General features: G+C 39.3%; 1 protein-coding gene and 1 long non-coding RNA gene across 4 annotated transcripts in view; one reads left to right on the top strand and one right to left on the bottom strand.

Moving 5' to 3' along the window:
- Positions 1-15597, bottom strand: part of LOC141581130 (uncharacterized) — a 351354-nt gene extending 335757 nt beyond the window's left edge. Inside the window, exon 1 of the long non-coding RNA XR_012513659.1 lies at positions 15480-15597. This is a non-coding gene — a long non-coding RNA (uncharacterized LOC141581130). The remainder of the gene's footprint in view (positions 1-15479) is intronic.
- A 90-nt stretch (positions 15598-15687) lies between these two features.
- The window catches only part of RNF180 (ring finger protein 180), a 237554-nt gene continuing 235334 nt past the window's right edge, over positions 15688-17907 (top strand). For 2 of the 3 annotated variants that reach the window (XM_074385554.1, XM_074385549.1), the window contains exon 1: positions 15870-16138. The gene's annotated coding sequence lies outside the window, so the exon portion shown is untranslated. Of the gene's footprint in view, positions 15738-15869; positions 16139-17907 lie in introns of those variants that run through there. The other variant, XM_074385564.1, reaches the window with a different exon arrangement.

The raw sequence follows: 17907 nt of genomic DNA, 5'->3' as shown, positions 1-17907 counted from the left end.
TGCCATACCTATAGTTTATTATTCATGCAGTCTTCAGAGTGATCAATGTAAATATACATAGCCACGTCTCCTCTCTTTTCAAAACTCTCCAATAGCTTCCAATCTTATTCAGATATATTTGTCTCTGTTTGTCTGTGTATGTGTGCCTGTCTCTGTGTGTGACTCTACATATGTCTCTGTTCCTGTGTGTTTCTATATCTTGTGTATGTCTGTGTCTGTGCCTATGACTGTACATATGTACCTGTGTATGTCTGTCTCTATTTTCTGTATTTGTTTATGGGTGTGTCTCTGTTTATGTATCTGTGTGTTTTTGTGTGACTCTGCATGTATGTGTCTGTGTGTGTCTCTATATGTACATCTGTGTGTCTCTGAATCTGTGTATACATGCATATGCATATGCATATATGTACATATGCATGTATACCTATGTATAAAATTGCCCATCTGGCCCTGTGTGCTCTAACCCCTCCTGCCCACACTCAGCTCTCTGGCCTGTGCCCTACTCTCCCTCTCAGTTACTTTGCTGCTGGGCTGCTGCCACCTGGCCTCCTTGATGTTCCTCAAACATCCCAACTGCCTCTTGCCCCAGTGTTTATTGTTCTCTTTGCCACTTCCTTCATGTGCCTTACATCTCAGGGAAGTCTTGTCTGGCCTTATCTAAAATTTAAGTTCTCCGCCTGCCCCCCACCCCGCCTCCCCCATATCTCCATCCCAGCTCTATTGCTTTTGTAATCTTGGATTTACCATTTCCAGTTTATGTATGTCTCCTCCCTACTGTTCAATGAGGGCACAGATTTTTGTCTGTTTCACTCACTGCTGTATCTGCAGTGCCTCATAATTCTTCCATACAGAATCTGCTCAATAAATAGTATTGAATTTTTTAAAGGCAGCTTTTCATTACAACACTAGCATCTGGAAAGGCATATGCAATTCTGTTTCCAAAATTCATTAAACAAACATTTGCTGAACATTCCGGCCAGAAGGGGGCAGCAAAGCTTCATCAGCCTAGCAACCAGCCATTATGCTGGGTCAGCAATTCAGAGAGGCAACGAATGGAAAATTAGGCAGGAGGTTTCACCAGGGAGTCTGAGCTGAAGAAGGTGAGGCCACAGAGCTGAGTTGGTTAGGGCTGTACCCTGGCCAAAGGGCAAGGAGAAAGATAGGAAGAGAGAGAAAGGCAAGGCTTGTCCAGGAGAATGAGACCCACATTAGTGGGTTCATAGAATGAACTTTCAGGTTGTCAGGGGACGGAATCAGGTGCCAGAAAATTTGGCATATTATGTCAGCAAACTCAGGCAAGCCTATTGGCAATGTCCACAGAGAGGTTTTCCTTTCAGATAACAAGTCTGTTTATTATTGTAGCTAGAATCTGGGAGCCAAAATACACCTACCGCTATTAAGACAGGAGGAGAATTATGCTGGTCCCAACAAGTGTGTCACCAAGCAGACAAAAATAAGTAAAGTACTATCCCTATCCTCTTTAGGATTACCATCCACAGAAGAAATATGAAAGCCAATAATTAGCTTTCCTTGAGGGCCATGTATCTTTTCATCATTGCAGTGCCACATTTCATACTTCGTTAAATAAAGATGGCATGTGCTTAGGTCTAGGTTGTTGCGAAGAAAAGCAGATGTAGGGCCTTTGAATTATTAAAACAAGTTAAAATAATTTTAGCCACAATTGGTAAGAAAAAGACAGAAAGGATTTTTTCTTCCCGTTATTCACTCACTTTATCATTTATTCCCTAAGAAGTCATTGTTCGTACAATTTAAAAATCATAATAATTATACCATAGTCTTTTCGACCCTCTGTTCTTAATCTCTTCAAACCAGTTCTCAATTTTGATTTTCCTCATGTTCCACTCAGCATTCTTCTTGTCTATCTTGCCTGATTTAGAGTTACTCTTTTTAATATGGTAGCCACTGACCACATATGGCTCTGTAGCAATGTAGATGTGGCTAGTGCAGGCAACTGAGAAACTACATTTTAAATTTTATTTCATTTTAATTTATTTACACTTACAAACTCATATTTGATTCCATCACTAGAAAACTTTTAGGAATATCTGGAATAAATTGTATATATGAATGTACTTTTAAGTATTATGCAATACAATATATATATATATATATATATATATATATATATATATCTCCAATGAAAATTTATCATCTGAATTGGGATATTCTATTAAGTATAAAATACACCTCGATTTTAAAGAGTTAGTACAAAAAAAGCATATAAAAATCTCATCAATAATTTTCATATTGATTGTATATTGAAATATTATGAATCTATTGGGTCCAACAAAATACATTACAAAATTAATTCACCAGTTTTTCTACCTTTTTAATGCAGCTGCTAGAAAATTTTAAATAGTACATATGTCTTATATTATGTATCTATTACACCACCCTGCTCTAGAGCCTTATCACTCAAACTGTAGTCTGTGCATCAGCACTATAGGTCACATGAGAGCTTAGAAATGCAGACTAATAATCTGCACTTTTTTAAAAGTCTCAGATAATTATTTTTTTGTCCATTACAGTTTGAGATGCAGTCATCTGAACTACTGACACTAATAGACTCATCCACTCTTTGTCTACATTTTTGGCACACAGAAGCTTCTCAATCAATAATATTTAATTTCAAACCAATTTTTCAGCTTCTGATTACACACTTCCCATTCCCCTCAAATGGTTGGTGTACTAGACCCTAACCAAGCTATCTGCCAAACAGTCACGGTTAAAGAAATTGCTGCTCCTGCCTATTCCAGCCTTTCCTTTCTTTTCACTGTCCATAACCTAGTCTTAAGTCTACCTTTATTTCTCATCTCATAATGATAGACTCACAGAATGCTGTAACTAGTCTCAAAGTACACTGGTTGTACAAGATTGCTTTGAATTATTAATTTAGGAAAGACAACTCTAAGGTGAGAGGCAACAGACATTAATTTATTAGGAAGTTAACATCAATAATCTGGGAGAAACTACTTATATAAAGTTAGTGTTAAAAATCTATATCCTTTAAAATTGGGTTAGTAAATTAATGTTAACTAGCTTAATGATTATTATAATGGCCATGTATATTATAAAAACAGTTGCTAATAGAAAACATATTTAAATGATTTTATTGTTTCCAAAACACTTTTGCATACATATCTCATTTTATAAACACAATTGATTAAAACATATCATTTAAGATAAAACTATTTTTACAGTTAAAAAAACTTGGAGTCAAAGTTATTACGTGATTTGCCTAACGTGTCTGAAAAATCATGACTCTCAAGTATTCTTTGGTATTTTCACAGTGTCGTGCCTTTTTTACCTTTGAAAAAAAGGTTTTTCCTATTATGCATTTTAAGGAATTAGGGAATGATAACAACTGGTTAAAAATGGCTTTAAGTTTGTTAATATTAATTTATACATTATATTTTTATTATAAATATATAAAATATTAGTTTATATAACTATACTATGTATAAGTTTATATGACAACAATATGATGTTAATACATTCCTGATTTACTACAGTATTTTGAGTGAATTATATTCATTCCAGTGGTAATAAAACAAATATTAGCATATGTTGATTAACTGCAAATACAAGATCAGATCTTTTCATCTTTTTCAGATGTTATGTGACATTTACATTTGAAATTTGCATATTTAAAAATGTCTGTTTAGTCTTACACTTATTAACGAGAGAGTGAAAAGTAAAAATAAACTACCTTCTCCTGAGATCTCTCCTCATCTCCCATCCTGTTACCTACAAATCTCCAAGATCATTGCCACCTTTCTTAGAAATTTTGGATCTAGTATTAGAACTTTTCTTTTTTGCTGATGTTGTTACCTAGTATTTATTTTTTAAAATTCTATTTCAATTGTTTTTGGGGAACAGGTAGCTTTTAGTTACATGGATAAGTTCTTTTAGTGGTGATTTCTGAGATTTTGGTGTACCCATCACCCAAGCAGTGCAAACTGTACTCAATGTGTAGTCTTTCAACCCTCACCCCCTCCCGCCCTTTCCCCCAAGTTCCCAGAGTCCATTATATCATTCTTATGTTGTTGTGTCCTCAAAGCTTAACTCCCACTTATAATTAAGCTTTGAGGAACTCCGTTCCAGAGTTACTTTACTTAGAATAACTGTCTCCAACTCCCTATGGGTTGCAGCAAATGCCATTATTTCATTCTTTTTTATAGTAGAGTAGTATTCCATGATGTATATATACATTTTCTTTATCCACACATTGGTTGATGAGCATTTAGGCTGGTTCCATATTTTTGCAATTGCAAATTGTGCTACTATAAACATGTAGGTGCAAAAGTCTTTTTCATATAATGACTTATTTTCCTCTAGGCAGATACCCAGTAGTGGGATTGCTTTCTGCTTCTAGTTCCTTAATGAATCTCCATACTGTTTTTGGTGATACTAGTTTACATTACCACTAGCAATGTAAAAGTTCTCTTTGCACCACATGCATATCAACACCTATTATTTTTTTTTTATTTTTTAATTATGGCCACTCTTGCAGGATAAGGTGGTTCTCATTGTAGTTTTAATTTTCATTTCCCTGATCATTAGTGATACTGAACATTTTTTTCATCTTTGTTGGCCATTTGTGTATCTTCTTTTGTGAATTGTCTATTTATGTCCACAGCCTGCTTTTTGATTGGATTATTTGTTTTTTCTTGCTTATTTGCTTTATTTCCTCATAAATTCTAGATATTATCCCTTTCTCAAATACATAGTTTCCAAATACTTTCTCCCACTTTGTGGGCTGTCTGTTTACTCTGCTGATTATTTCATTTCCTATACAGAAATATTTTACTTTAATTAGGTCCCATATTTATTTTTGTTTCCGTTGCATTTGATTGCAAGTTCTTGGTCATAAATTCTTTGCTTAAACCAATGGCTTGAAAAGTTTTTCTTAAGTTATCTTCTAGAGTTTGTATGGTTTCAGGTCTTGCCTTTGATCCATCTTCTGTTGACTTTTGTATAAGGTGAGAGATGAGGATCCAGTTTTATTCTCCTACATGTGGCTTGCCAATTATCCCAGCACCGTTTGTTAAATAGGGTGTTCTTTCACCACTTCCTGTTTTTGTTTGCTTAGTTGAAGATCAGTTGGCTGTAAGTATTTGGCTTGATTTCTGGGTTTTCTATTTCTGTTGGTCTACATGCCTATTTTTATATAAGTACCATGCTGTTTGGGTAACTATAGCCTTGTAGTATAGGTTGAAGTTAGGTAATGTGATGTCCCCAGATTTGTTCTTTGTGCTTAGTCTTGCTTTGGCATGTGGGCTCATTTTTGGTTCCATATAAATTTTAGGTTTGTTTTTTCTAGTTCTATGAAGAATGATGATGGTATTTTAATGTGAATTGAACTGCATCTGTAGACTGCTTTTGGTAGCATGTTCATTTTCACAATATTGATCCTACCTATCCATGAATATGGGACGGTTTTCCTTTTGTTTGTGGTTATTAATTATTTCTTTCAGGAGTGTTTTGTAATTTTCCTTGTAGAGACTTTTCACCTCCTTGGTTAGGTATATATCTAAGTATTTTGTTGTTTTTTGTAGCTGTTGTATAAAGGACTGAATTCTTTCTTCAGTTCTAAGGTTTGTCATTCTTGGTGTATAACAGTGCTACTGTTTTGTGTACATTGATTTTGTATCTGCTACTTTACTGAATTCCTTTATCAGATCTAAGAGCTTTTTGAATGAGTCTTTAGGGTTTTCTAGGTATGCAGTCACATCGCTGACAAACAGCAACAGTTTGCCTTTCTCTTTACCAGTTTGGATGCCCTTTATTTCTTTCTCTTCTCTAATTGCTCTAGTTAGGACTTCCAGTATTACCTTGAATAGAATTGGTGAAAGTGAACATCCTTGACTTGTTCCAGTTCTCAGGAGAATGCTTTAACCTTTTCCCATTCTGCATAATGTTGGCTATGGGTTTGTCATAGATAGCTTTTTATTTCCTAGAGGTGTATTTCTTCTATGCCAATTTTGCTGATGGTTTTTATCATAAAGGGATGCTAGATTTTATCAAATGCTTTTTCTGCAGCTGACATAATATGATTTTTGTTCTTAATTCTGTTTATGTGATATATCACATTTATTGACTTGTGTATGTTAAACCATCCTTGCATCCCTGGAATTAAACCCACTTGATCATGATGTATTATATGATTGCCATGCTGTTGGATTTAGTTAGTTAGTATTTTGTAAAGCATTTTTGCATCTATGTTTAGGATATTTGTCTGTCTTTTTTTGTTGTTGTTGATATGTCCTTTCCTGGTTTTGGTGTTAAGGTGACACTGGCTTCACAGAATAATTTAGGGAGGATTTCCTTTTTCTCTATCTTTTGGAATAGTTTCAGTAAGATTGATACCAATTTTTCTTTGGATGTCTGATAGAAATCAGCTGTGAATCCATCTGGTCCTGGACTTTTTTTGTTGGCAATTTTTAAATTACAGTTTCAATCTCACTACTTGTTATTAGTCTACTCAGAGTTTCTGTTCTTTCTGATTCAATCTAGGAGGGTTGTGTACTTCCAGGAATTTATCCACCTACTCTAGATTTTCTAGTTTGTGTGCATAAAGGTGTTCATAGTAGCCTTGGATGATCCTTTGCATTTCTGTGGTGTCAGTTGTAGTATCTCACACTTCATTTCTAATTGAGTTTATTTGAATCTTCTCTCTTCTTGATTAATCTCACTAATAGTCTATCAATTTTGTTTACCTTTTTGAAGAACCAACTTATTTTTTCATTTTTTTTGGTTTCAATTTTATTTAGTTCTGTTCTGATCTTTGTTATTTATCTTCTTTTGCTGGGTTTGGCTTTGGTTTGTTCTTGTTTCTCTAGTTACTGTAGGTGGGGCATTTGATTGTCTACTTGTGCTCTTTCAGACTTACGTAGGCATTTAATGCTATGAGCTTTTCTCTTAGCACCATTTTTTACTGTACCCTGGAGGTTTTGATACGTTGAGTCACTAAAATCATTCAGTTCAAGTACTTTTTAAATTTCCATCTTGATTTCATTGTGGACTCAGTCAAGAGCAGAATATTTATTTTCCACGTATTTGGATGGTTTCAAGGGTTCCTTTTGGAGTTAGTTTCCAGTTTTATTCCACTGTGGGCTGATAGGATGCTTCATATGATTCCTATTTTCCTAAATTTATTAAGACTTATTTTGTTGCCTATCATATGGTCTGTCTTGGAGACTGTTCCATCTGCTGATGAAAAGAATATATATTCTGCAGCTGTTCAGTAGAATGTTCTATTAATATCTGTTAAGTCCACTTATTCTAGGATATAGTATTTTAAGTCCATTGTTTCTTTGTTGAATTTCTGTCTTGATGACTTGTCTAGTGCTGTCAGTGGAGTATTAGAGTCTCCACTATTATTGTGTTGCCATCTATCTCATTTCTTAGGTCTAGTAGAAATTGTTTTATGAATTTGGGAGCTCTAGTGTTAGGTGCATATATATTTAGAATTGTGACATTTTCCTGTTGGACTAATCCTTTTATCATATACTGTCTGATTTTTATTTTTTGGTCTTTTTTTATTTACAGTTATTGCTTTAAACTTTGTTTTGTCCAATATAAAAATAGCTACTCCTACTTGCTTTTGGTTTCCATTTGTGTGGATTTTTTTTCCACCCATTTATCTTAAATTGATGTGAGTCCTTATGTGTTAGATCTGTAGGAAACAGCAGATAATTGGTTGTTAAAGTTTTACCCATTCTACAGCTTTTTAAAATTTTACTTTAAATTCTGGGATACATGTGCAGAACATGCAGGTTTGTTACACAGTGCCGTGGTGGTTTGCTGCCCCTCTCAACCTGGCATCTAGGTTTTAAGCCCTGCATCAATTAGGTATTTGTCATAATGCTCTCCCTCCCCACCTGCAACCAATCCCAGTGTGTGATGTTCCCCTCCCTGTACCCATGTGTTCTCATGTTCAGCTCCCACATGTGAGTAAGAACATGTGATGTTGGTTTTCTGTTCCTGTGTTAGTTTGCTGATAGTGATGTTTTCAGCTTCATCCATGTCCCTGAAAAGGACATAAACTCATTCTATTTTATGGCTGCATAGTATTCCTTGGTGTATATATGCTACATTTGCTTTATCCAGTCTATCATCAATGGGAATTTGGGTTGGTTCCAAGTCTTTGCTATTGTAAACAATGCTGCAATAAACATACATGTGCATGTGTTTTTATAGTAAAATGATTTATAATCGTTTGGGTATATAGCCAGTAATGGGATTGCTGGGTCAAATGGTATTTCTATTTCTACATCCTTGAGGAACTGCCACACTGTCTTCCACAATGTTTGAACTAATTTAAACTCCCACCAACAGTGTAAAAGTGTTCCTATTTCTCCACATTCTCTCCAGCATCTGTTGTTTCCTGACTTTTTAAAAATCGCCCTTTTAAGTGAAACAATTAATCCGTTTACATTCAATTTTAGTATTGAGATGTGAAGTACTCTTCTATTCATCATACTGATTGTTGCCTAAATACCTTGTATATTTCATTATGTTACTGTTTTTACAGGCTCTTTGAAATTTATGCTTTGAGGTTCTATTCTGGTGTATTTTGAGGTTTTGTTTCAAGATTTAGAACTCCTTTTAGCATTTGTAGTGTAGCATTGGTAGTGGTGAATTTTCTCAGCCTTTGTTTGTATGAAAAAGACTTTATCTTTCCTTCATTTAATAAATTTTTGTTTGTTTGTTTTGCTGGAAACAAAAGTCTTGGCTGACAATTAATTTGTTTCAGGAGGCTAAATCAGGCCCCCCATTCCTTTTGCTTGTAAGGTTTCTCCTGACAGATTTTTCTTTACAGGTTACCCAATGCTTTTGTCTCACAGCTCTTAAGATTCTTTCCTTCATCTTGACTTTAGATAATCTGATGACTATGTGCCTATGTGCACAGTTGTGTAGCTGTGTCTGTGGTGGAGTGCCAGAGGGGAACAAAGACCCCTTCTCCAAGACCCTTTACTGGACTGCTGTGATTGTTACTGCTCTTCTGGGTCTAACAACCCAGTGGGCCCAGAAGATTCAAGGCTGGTGCTAAGCAATGTCTGCAAAGAGTCCTGTGATGTGATCCATCTTTAGGTCTCCCTGTTATGAATACCAGTACTTGCTCTGGTGGAGGTGGCTGGGGAGTGAATTAGACTCTGTGAGAGTCCTTGGTTGTAGATAGGCTAGTGTGCTGGCTTTCTTGAATGTTCATTATGCTAGTGGTGAAGTTGTCATGTGGACAGACTCAGGGTCTCTGGTTAGCCCGGATATTGCAGGTGGTGGTATTAACTGTTGTTTTCTCCTTCCTGATAACAGGGTTATTCTGTTATGAGTTGCTGTAAAGGCTTAAGTTTGTTGGCCTTCAGCTAGGAGTTGGTGCTTTCAAGAGAGCACCAGCTGTGATATTAGTGGTGGGATATAAGCCTCCCCTAAGTTGACTAGGGGAGGTATTCTGGTTAGTCAGGCAATGGGTGGGACCTTAAGGCTCCCATAAATGTATGCCTGTTGTGTTCACCTACCAGGACTGAAAGAGAAATATCATCATTTGGAGGCAGGGTTAGGAGGGTCTGAACTCAGACTCTCCTTGGGTGGGCTTGCCATGCCACTGTGGGGGTTGGGAGGGTGGTTCTCAGGCCAATGAGGTCATGTTCCAGAGGGGAGTATGGCTGCCTCTGCTTAGCAGTATTATTCACCAGAAAAGTGGGGAATAGCCAGTAATAAAAGGTCTCACCCACCTCCCATGCAGTTGGCAAGGCTGGTCTTGCTCCTGGCAGTGTCCCACTAACAGTACCAAGTTTAGATTCAAGCAGCTTGCTCTTGTGAAACTCAGACCTTGACTCAGGCCATAAGTTACCCCACTTAGAAAGCAAACTCTGCTTCCAGGCCTTGCCCCTCCCCATCCACCAACAATGTTGGCTGTGGCTCCTGCACTTGTATCTGCAACAGTTCCCGTTCAGCCCTAGATTCTATCAAAAAAGTTAGTGCCTTAATATTACTGCAAAATTCAGTTGGAAGCTTCTTATACCCTGTGACCCCTTCCTAATTCTGCTAAGTGCCTTCTTCAAGGGCTGTTTTGAGATACAATCAGGGATGGCTTCTTTGTGCTCAAGCTGAAGAATGGAGTGCCTACAAGGTTTTTCCCACTGTTGCTTTTACTTTTATATTTTTCACAGTTCCCTAAATCCATTCCAGCTCTAGATAAGGTTAAATCCTTGTCAGATCTGTATTTTCAGATTCCCCAGTGGGACTATGTGTTTGAAGGCAGGTTTTCCCTCTTTCAGACCTTGGGAACTCATAGTTTTTCATCTGTCTCATGGAATCTGCAGTGACATGTCCTTCCTCCAAAGGATCTGTGAATTCTTTAGGTTTTCCTGGCATGTTGCTGCAGTGGTTCTTGGAGCAAAAGTTCACAGTGTGATTCTCCACATGCTGTTCTGTCCATCCAAATAGGAGGTGCATGTTAGCTCTATCTCCTAACTACTATCTTCCCCCTGTGAAAGGAAATTAAATTTTGGGACCCCAAACTCATTTAGCCAAATGGAAAAGTCAAGCTGGGAACTGGGTCCTACAAATCTGTCTTCACCTTTTGGTTCCTAATTAAAATGGTTATAGGATGAAAACCAATCGCCTTCCCCATATTTTGACAACAAGGAAATTCCTGGTGAGCTGTTACAACTTCACCATGGCAATGCTAATTGATAGCTTATCTTTACAGGTGCAGTCACCCAGCCTGCCAGACACAAATGCACATCTGATTGTTCCCATACCCCATTTTGTCTGTATTATCTTATGTAAAATGCAGATTCCCCACATATTTCCTTTGCCCCTTTTGTTTAAGTGAAAACTGTATGCTTCTCAATATCCCGCCCTTTCCTTTTAACTTTGGAGCCCTCAAAATCATCTTCAGAGAAAGGCATAGACCTGTCTCCCAGCAGCATCCTTAACTTTGGCGAATACATCTCCAAAAATTATTGAGATTTGTCTCATCATTTTCTTGGATTGACACCGCCAATCATGACTTTTCTACTGCAGGAACATCCAATATGCAGGGATTACTTTTTCAATGTTTCTATGTCCTTATTGTATCCCTGCCCAATCTGAGTCCCATGGATTGCCGTTTCAACCACATTTGCATGACACCTTCATTCCTTTGCTCTTCGTCCTGTGCCATGCTCACTATTCCAATCCTGAACATCATTTAAATCACATCATTTTACTATTTATGGTTTCTCCTCTTGGGCTGCTGATCATTTTCAAGAAAGTCTCAAAACCTACATACATATTTCTGCCATCATTCAAGCCTCAGCTGGCTCCTTCTAACCTTTCGTAATCTTTTATTTTGTACTCAGTTAACTACACATTCACCATTTATACTGAACATTTTTTATTTTTGCCTGCCAAATGTCCATTTCCATCTGTTTTGATAATAGCACCTCAATATTCCTTTGGGTAACTATGCCTATCTCACTTTCAACCTTTGTGGTCTGAGTAGGGAACTGATTCCCTTCTACCCATACACACAGTTTTATAGATTAGCAAATGGTACGCAATGGACAAACTTGCTAGTTCTTTCTCTCTGTGGGAGTGAGCGCATGGTCCAGGTCTCTACTGGAAGCTCATTCCAGAACTTTGCTGGAACTAAAGAGGTATTCTTTTTGTATTATGGTTGCTAAACTGGTTGAATTTAAGCCTGCATCTAGTAGTGGCCAATCTTGCCGCTACATAAACTAATTCAGCCTAAAAAGAAAGCCACCACAGAGAAATACAGGGCAAAAGGTGAAAATATATTGCTGATGGCATCATTTGAACACTTAGATCCACACATGCCTAAAGCTATCATAGGCTTATCCATATAAACTAGTGAATATTTTCCTTGGGCCAACTTGAGTTAGGTTTCTGTCACTTCACTGAAATGAGTCCTAACTAACATACTGCTCTCCAGAACTGTTTTCTTAAAGATCTTCATTAATACCAACAACAGCAGCTGATATTTACTGAGTGCTTACTATACATCAGGTATCATTTCAAGCACTTTGCTTGGATAAAATCATTAAAACCTCACAATAACTCTATGATGTTACTATTATTATCTCCTGTTTACAGATTTAAAAACTGAGGCACAGAGAGATTAAGAAACTTGTCCTAATGCTATACACTTGTAAGTGGAAGATTTGGGACTGAAGCCAGGGAAGAGTTTCACACCTGAGCTACTATACACTGCCTCAAGAGTCAGCAAAGCCAGTCACCTTTTCTCATTCTCTTTAGCCTCTTTGCTCAGTTTGACACTATCCATTTGCTCTTCAAACTTGCATAGAAAGCTTTAGCTTTCTAGTCCTTCTGTTAGGAACTTTAAGTTTTCTTCTACCCTGCCTCCTAAATCTAAGGTTTTCCTAATGATTCTCTACTCTTTTCTTGGTAATCTCACATACCTCTGTGCAAATAACACCATTAACTCAAGCCTCTAATTTTGAACTTTCTGCTGTCTCCAAATCACCCAAATGTCCTGCTAGGGCTTCAAATGGCATGAATTGCATCACAAAATGTTGGGTTTCTAGGAGGAAATTATGATTTTTTTTATTATTTAATTCAGTCTTTGTTGGAAATTATAATTGATGCCAGAGTTTATAAAATTCAACAGTTAGGTAATGAGATTATTGATACAGATGCTTTGGGACGACTAAACATTCAGCTAGCCATTTTATCTGGTGTGATGAGAGATAATGTTAGTCAATATTTAGATACTAATTACCTAGCAGATAAAATAAATCTGTACTGACTTTGTATCTTATAATCATAAAGCTGAGTTTTTGTCTGTCTTTTTACTAAAATGTAAATAATCTTCCCTGAAAGACTGAAAATCATACTCTTCATGTGTACCTTTGAGATGATGAATATTTGTTAAGATATTTATTAAAGCAAAAAGTGTTTCTTCACTTCTGGTTGTAAAATGACTAGAGAGGTTGTTTTTAGTTTACCAGACCTGTGTAAATTAATTCCTCTGTAGGGTCATGAGTTCTCACACTTGACCTTTCTTTAGAATCTGCTGATATCCTATTCCAAGAAATTCTGATTTCGTTGTACCACAGTAAGAACAGGGCATTGGTATTTTCACAAGCACTCCATGTTATTCTAACACGCTTCCAAGGTTGAGAATATTGCTCAGAGAGGGCTGCTCGATAAATATGGGACACCCAGATAAATTTTAATTTTTAGTACCTAAACATTTTCAGTATGTTTTATACTAAAAAATTAATTCACTGCTTATCCAAAATTCAATTTTAACTTGGCATCCTATGTTTTTATTTGCCAAACTTGTTGGCCTTATAATTTCTGAGTTCATCCCTGTGATTTCATAGGAAATAAGAGATTATATTACATTCCTGAGTCAGAAAGCATCAAGACTTTCGTCTTGTCTTTCTTCTTTCAGTCCTGTTTATAATAAATCTTGTACCTCCAAAAGTTTATTTCTTTAAAAAGGAAGCACTGCAAATTCAGCCAGGAGGCCAATCTTTTTCTCTAGAAGTTGCCTACATTCTTCCTTTTGTGTGTATCCTGGGTGGTTCCCTCCAACAAAGAAAGGTCAAGTCTCTCTCAGGCTTCAGAGCTCTCTGACATTTCTTGCTGACATATCTTCAGAGCCTCTCTGACATATCTTTCTGACTCTAGCTGGAGAAAGTTTTCTGCTTTTAAAGGTTCATGTGATTAGGCTTTGCCTGCCCAGATAATCCTAAATAGTCTCCCTATTTGGCTTACTCACTTTTATTACATCAGTAAAGTCCCTTTTCTATATACTGTAACATTTTTACAGGATCCAGAGATTAGGATGTGGACATTTTGGGGGACCCATTCTGCCTACAACAGTTGTTGTGAGTGTCATCTACACTTCTCTCTTCTATCAGATTCTCTGTCTCACCACTTTGTTATAGAATACATCCTCCAATTGCTTCCTGAGAAAGGATGCATGAAGATACTGTTTAAGCCTTGGTATTTGAAAATGCCGTTTTTAACCTCATACTTTATCAATTTCAAAATTTGAAATCATTTTTCTCAGAAATTGTCTTTCATTTATGTTTCTGTTGAGAATCCAATGCCATTATAAATGCCATTCATAAATTCTAAGTCTTTATAAATCATTTCTTAATTTTTCCTCCCTGAAAGCTATTAAGATCTCTCTGACTCATGTGGTTTTAAATTTCACAATAACATACTTTGGTATAGATAATTTTTATCCATTGAGCTGAGAACTTATGTACTTCTGTCCTTTAGTTCTGAGACTGTTGTCTCGGTTTTCTTTGGTAATTATGTTTCTTCTATTTGCTCTACTAGCTGTTAGATATTCCACCTTTCCTTGCCTAATTGCCCTGGCTAGTGCCTCCAGTATAATGTTGAATAGAAGTAGCTACAGTTAAATAAATAAGGTTTAATTTTCTTCGGAGAAGAAGAAGGCGAGGAGGAGGGGGAGGAGAGGAGAAGGAGAAGGAGGAGGGGGAGGGGGGAGGGGGAGGGGGAGGGGAGGGGGGAGGGGAGGGGAAGAGGGAGGGGAGGGGGGAGGGGGGAGGGGGAGGGGGAGGGGGGAGGGGGGAGGGGAGGGGGAAGAGGGAGGGGAGGGGGGAGGGGGGAGGGGGAGGGGGAGGGGAGGGGGGAGGGGGAGGGGGAGGGGGGAGGGGGGAGGGGGAAACAGCTGCAGCAGCGGCGGCAGCGGCGGCGGCGGCTACAATTGACATCATTTTTTATTCCTGAGCTTAGGTGAAAATGTTCATTCCTTCAAGATTAAGTATGATGTTAATTATGGAGTTTTTCACAGAGGCTCTTTATTAGGTTGAACAAGTTTCCTTTTATTCCTAGTTGAAGGGTTTATATCAAGAAAGGGTGTTAGATTTTGTCAACTGCTTTTTCTTCATCTATTGAGATGATCATGTGGGTTTTGTCCTTTAGTCTATTAAAGTGGTGTGTTACATTGATTAATTTTGTATGTTATACCAACCTTGCATTCCTGAGATAAATGCTACTTCGTCATGTCGTATAATTTTTTTTTTAATGTTGCTGGATTTGGCTTGCTAGTATTTTGTTGAGGATTTTTTATGCTAATATGCATAAGGTGTATTGGTCTGTATTTTTCTTGTGATGTCTTTCATTTTGTTTTTTATTTCCTTGGTTTTTCAGATGGGAAGTCACTGCATATAGCCCTAATCTTAGGACAAGATTCCAAATAAGTCACTTTTGATAAATAAAAATTTCTATATCTAGCAGAGAAACAAAGCTGTATATTCGTTTGAGGTTCTCTCCTAGCTTCCTTCCCTCCCTCAAGCCGACTAATAAAACTTGCTTTTCATATTCCAAATCTTACTTATAGTCGTTTGATCATCTATGAGGCACCTGCAAGTGAACATTTACTGCAGGCGGCCCCCTCATTCCCTAAATAAGCCCTTTTGATTTACCTCCAGTCATCAACTCACCTCCCAACTGTAATTTGTCAAGAGTAGTGTCACGTGCACTTGAGTGGTTAATCTCCTTGCACACCGGTGGAACTTCAGGAACAAGGTCAGCAACGAAGGTAGTGATATTCGAAGGGAAAACTAAACCCAGGTGGTACTGCCGGCTTAGAAAGTCCGAGGCTTGGAGATGGGCGGCTGGGATGCCTGCCTAAGATCTTAGCAGGGAACAGCCCCAGCAGTGGGCTCGGAGCTCTGAACTCTGGAAAAGGCCGACAGAGGGTAAGGGAGACCACGCGGATCATTTCTGCGGCTCTCGTAAGGGAATGACAAGGGAGAAAAACTTTCCCACGGTTCCCCCAGGCCCGCGGCGCTCGTCAGCCTGCGCGGGGTCAAAGACCGGCGCCGCCCACGCGCGGCTCGGGAGGGAACCCACAGAGGTAGGGTGAGCAGGGCCGCGGGCGGCGGCGGGCGAGTGCCGGGGCGCCACGTCCGGGGCCGCGGGGTCCGGACTGCCGGCGCAGCTGGAGCGCTTTCCGCGGGGTTTGGCTCCTGTCGCTTCCCGTCACGCCAAAGCGGCATCGCAGCAGCCGGAGCCGTGGCGGCTCCTCAGAGTCTAGCTGCGGGCGGCCGGGAGCGCCGGGAGGGGGCGCGAGGCCGGCGGCTCCGGGACGCGGACACAGGTAAAGGCCGGCTGCTCGGAGTACGGCCGGGCGCGGCGGCGGCGGCGGCGGCGCCTCTTGGAGGGGCCCAGCCGAGGCCCGGCCTTGCCCAGACGCTGTGGCTTGGCCCCCACGTTGGCCCAAGCGGGGACGCGCCGAGGGGCTGGGCTAGGGCTGCCGCTGGCCTGGCCGCCTCTCACCTGGGCCTCAGGTGACGCGGCGGCGGCTTAACTTTCGCACCTGAGGTTCCCCGAGCGGCCTCCGGGCGCGCCTGCCGGAGGTTGAAATTCTGCGGGCTCGAAGAAGCTGAGCCCTGGCGGCGAGGCGCCGGAGGCGTGGCGGAGGAGGCCGGGGAGGGTGGGATGGGGTGGCTGCGAGGGGTCCTGCACTGAACACAGGTCTGAGGTGGGGAACTGCGTCCTGTTTAATTTCGGAGCTTGCATGGAGAGTCTGCACCCACCCCCTTCCACGGACGGTTCCCTCTGCACTGATCCACTTTCCTTTGTCTGGTCCATTTCAGTAGCGACGTCGTAGTTGCTTTTCTTGCAGCCTTGAGTCCGGAGTGTACGACTTTATGCTAGGCGGAGGTCATAAGCTCTGAAATGCATCGGGGCGGGGGTGGGAGATAGTTCTTTGGTGAGAAATTACTAGTGCTGTTAAATGATCACTAACACGTATATACTACCTTTTTTTTTTTTCTCGAGATAGTGCTCATTATTTTCATGGCGTCTAATAGTTTTAAGGGCACCTGTGAGAGAGTTGATTAGTTAACTTCAAAGGAGCATTATTCAGACAGGTTACTATTATCCAATTTTATAGACCAGACAGCTGAAGCACCTGGAAGGAAAACTGATTATATCAAAACTAAGCAGTCAATCCTTGTGGAAGCTGTAATTAGAACTTGTCTGACTAGAGCTGTCCTTGATCCAGTTGAATTCTTAGCCTCAAACAAAATTTAGCGCTCAAAGGCGGACAGTGCACCTTGTATTTTTGTTTACTCATTAATTGCTAAAATCTTTCATAAAAAATAGAGTGGAGCCATGCGCGGTGACTCATGCCTGTAATCCCAGCACTTTGGGAGGCCAAGTCGGGCGGATCGCGAGGTCAGCAGTTCAAGACCAGCCTGACCAACACGGTGAAACCCCGTCTCTACTACAAATACAAAAATTAGCCAGGCATAGGGGCGTGCGCTTGTAATCCCAGCTACTTAGGAGGCTGAGGCAGGAGAATCACTTGAACCCAGGAAGTGGAGGTTGCAGTGAGCCGAGATCGCACCACTGCACTCCAGCCTGGGTGACAGAGCAACACTCTGTCTCAAAAAAAAATAAAAAATAAAAAAATAGTCAAATCCTTTCAGACTCTTGTTATAGTACCCCTAAAAATGGTACTTGAAAGATCATGATCACTTCAGTTTCAAAGGAATAGTAGTATCATTTAAGTCATAGACATGAGTACAATTCCTTTGTCTTTTATCTGTCAAACTTTCATCTGTATAAATGTAGTGCCACCGGCCCAAAGATACTTGGTGACAATAGCAGAGATATAAATATTTAATAAATGAGTAGAATCGAGGAGGCGAGTTGCTAAGGTTTCCTGGGATATTTGAAGGGCAATTTTTTCTCATAAAGAATTGAAAATTTAGGAGAATAGTTATTTTAATTATTTATTTTAATGAAAATTATCTCGTAATTGAGTTGTACTTTGTCTCTCTGGGACCATCAACAACTTACCAGTTTTCCTAGGGTTTGCTCTTAGTTTTGTCAGTGGTTCCTCTCATTTTTTATGTGTTT

The sequence above is a fragment of the Saimiri boliviensis genome, chromosome 1 (assembly GCF_048565385.1).
Source record: "Saimiri boliviensis isolate mSaiBol1 chromosome 1, mSaiBol1.pri, whole genome shotgun sequence".
NCBI lineage: Eukaryota > Metazoa > Chordata > Mammalia > Primates > Cebidae > Saimiri > Saimiri boliviensis.
This window is presented reverse-complemented; position numbering and strand designations above follow the sequence as displayed.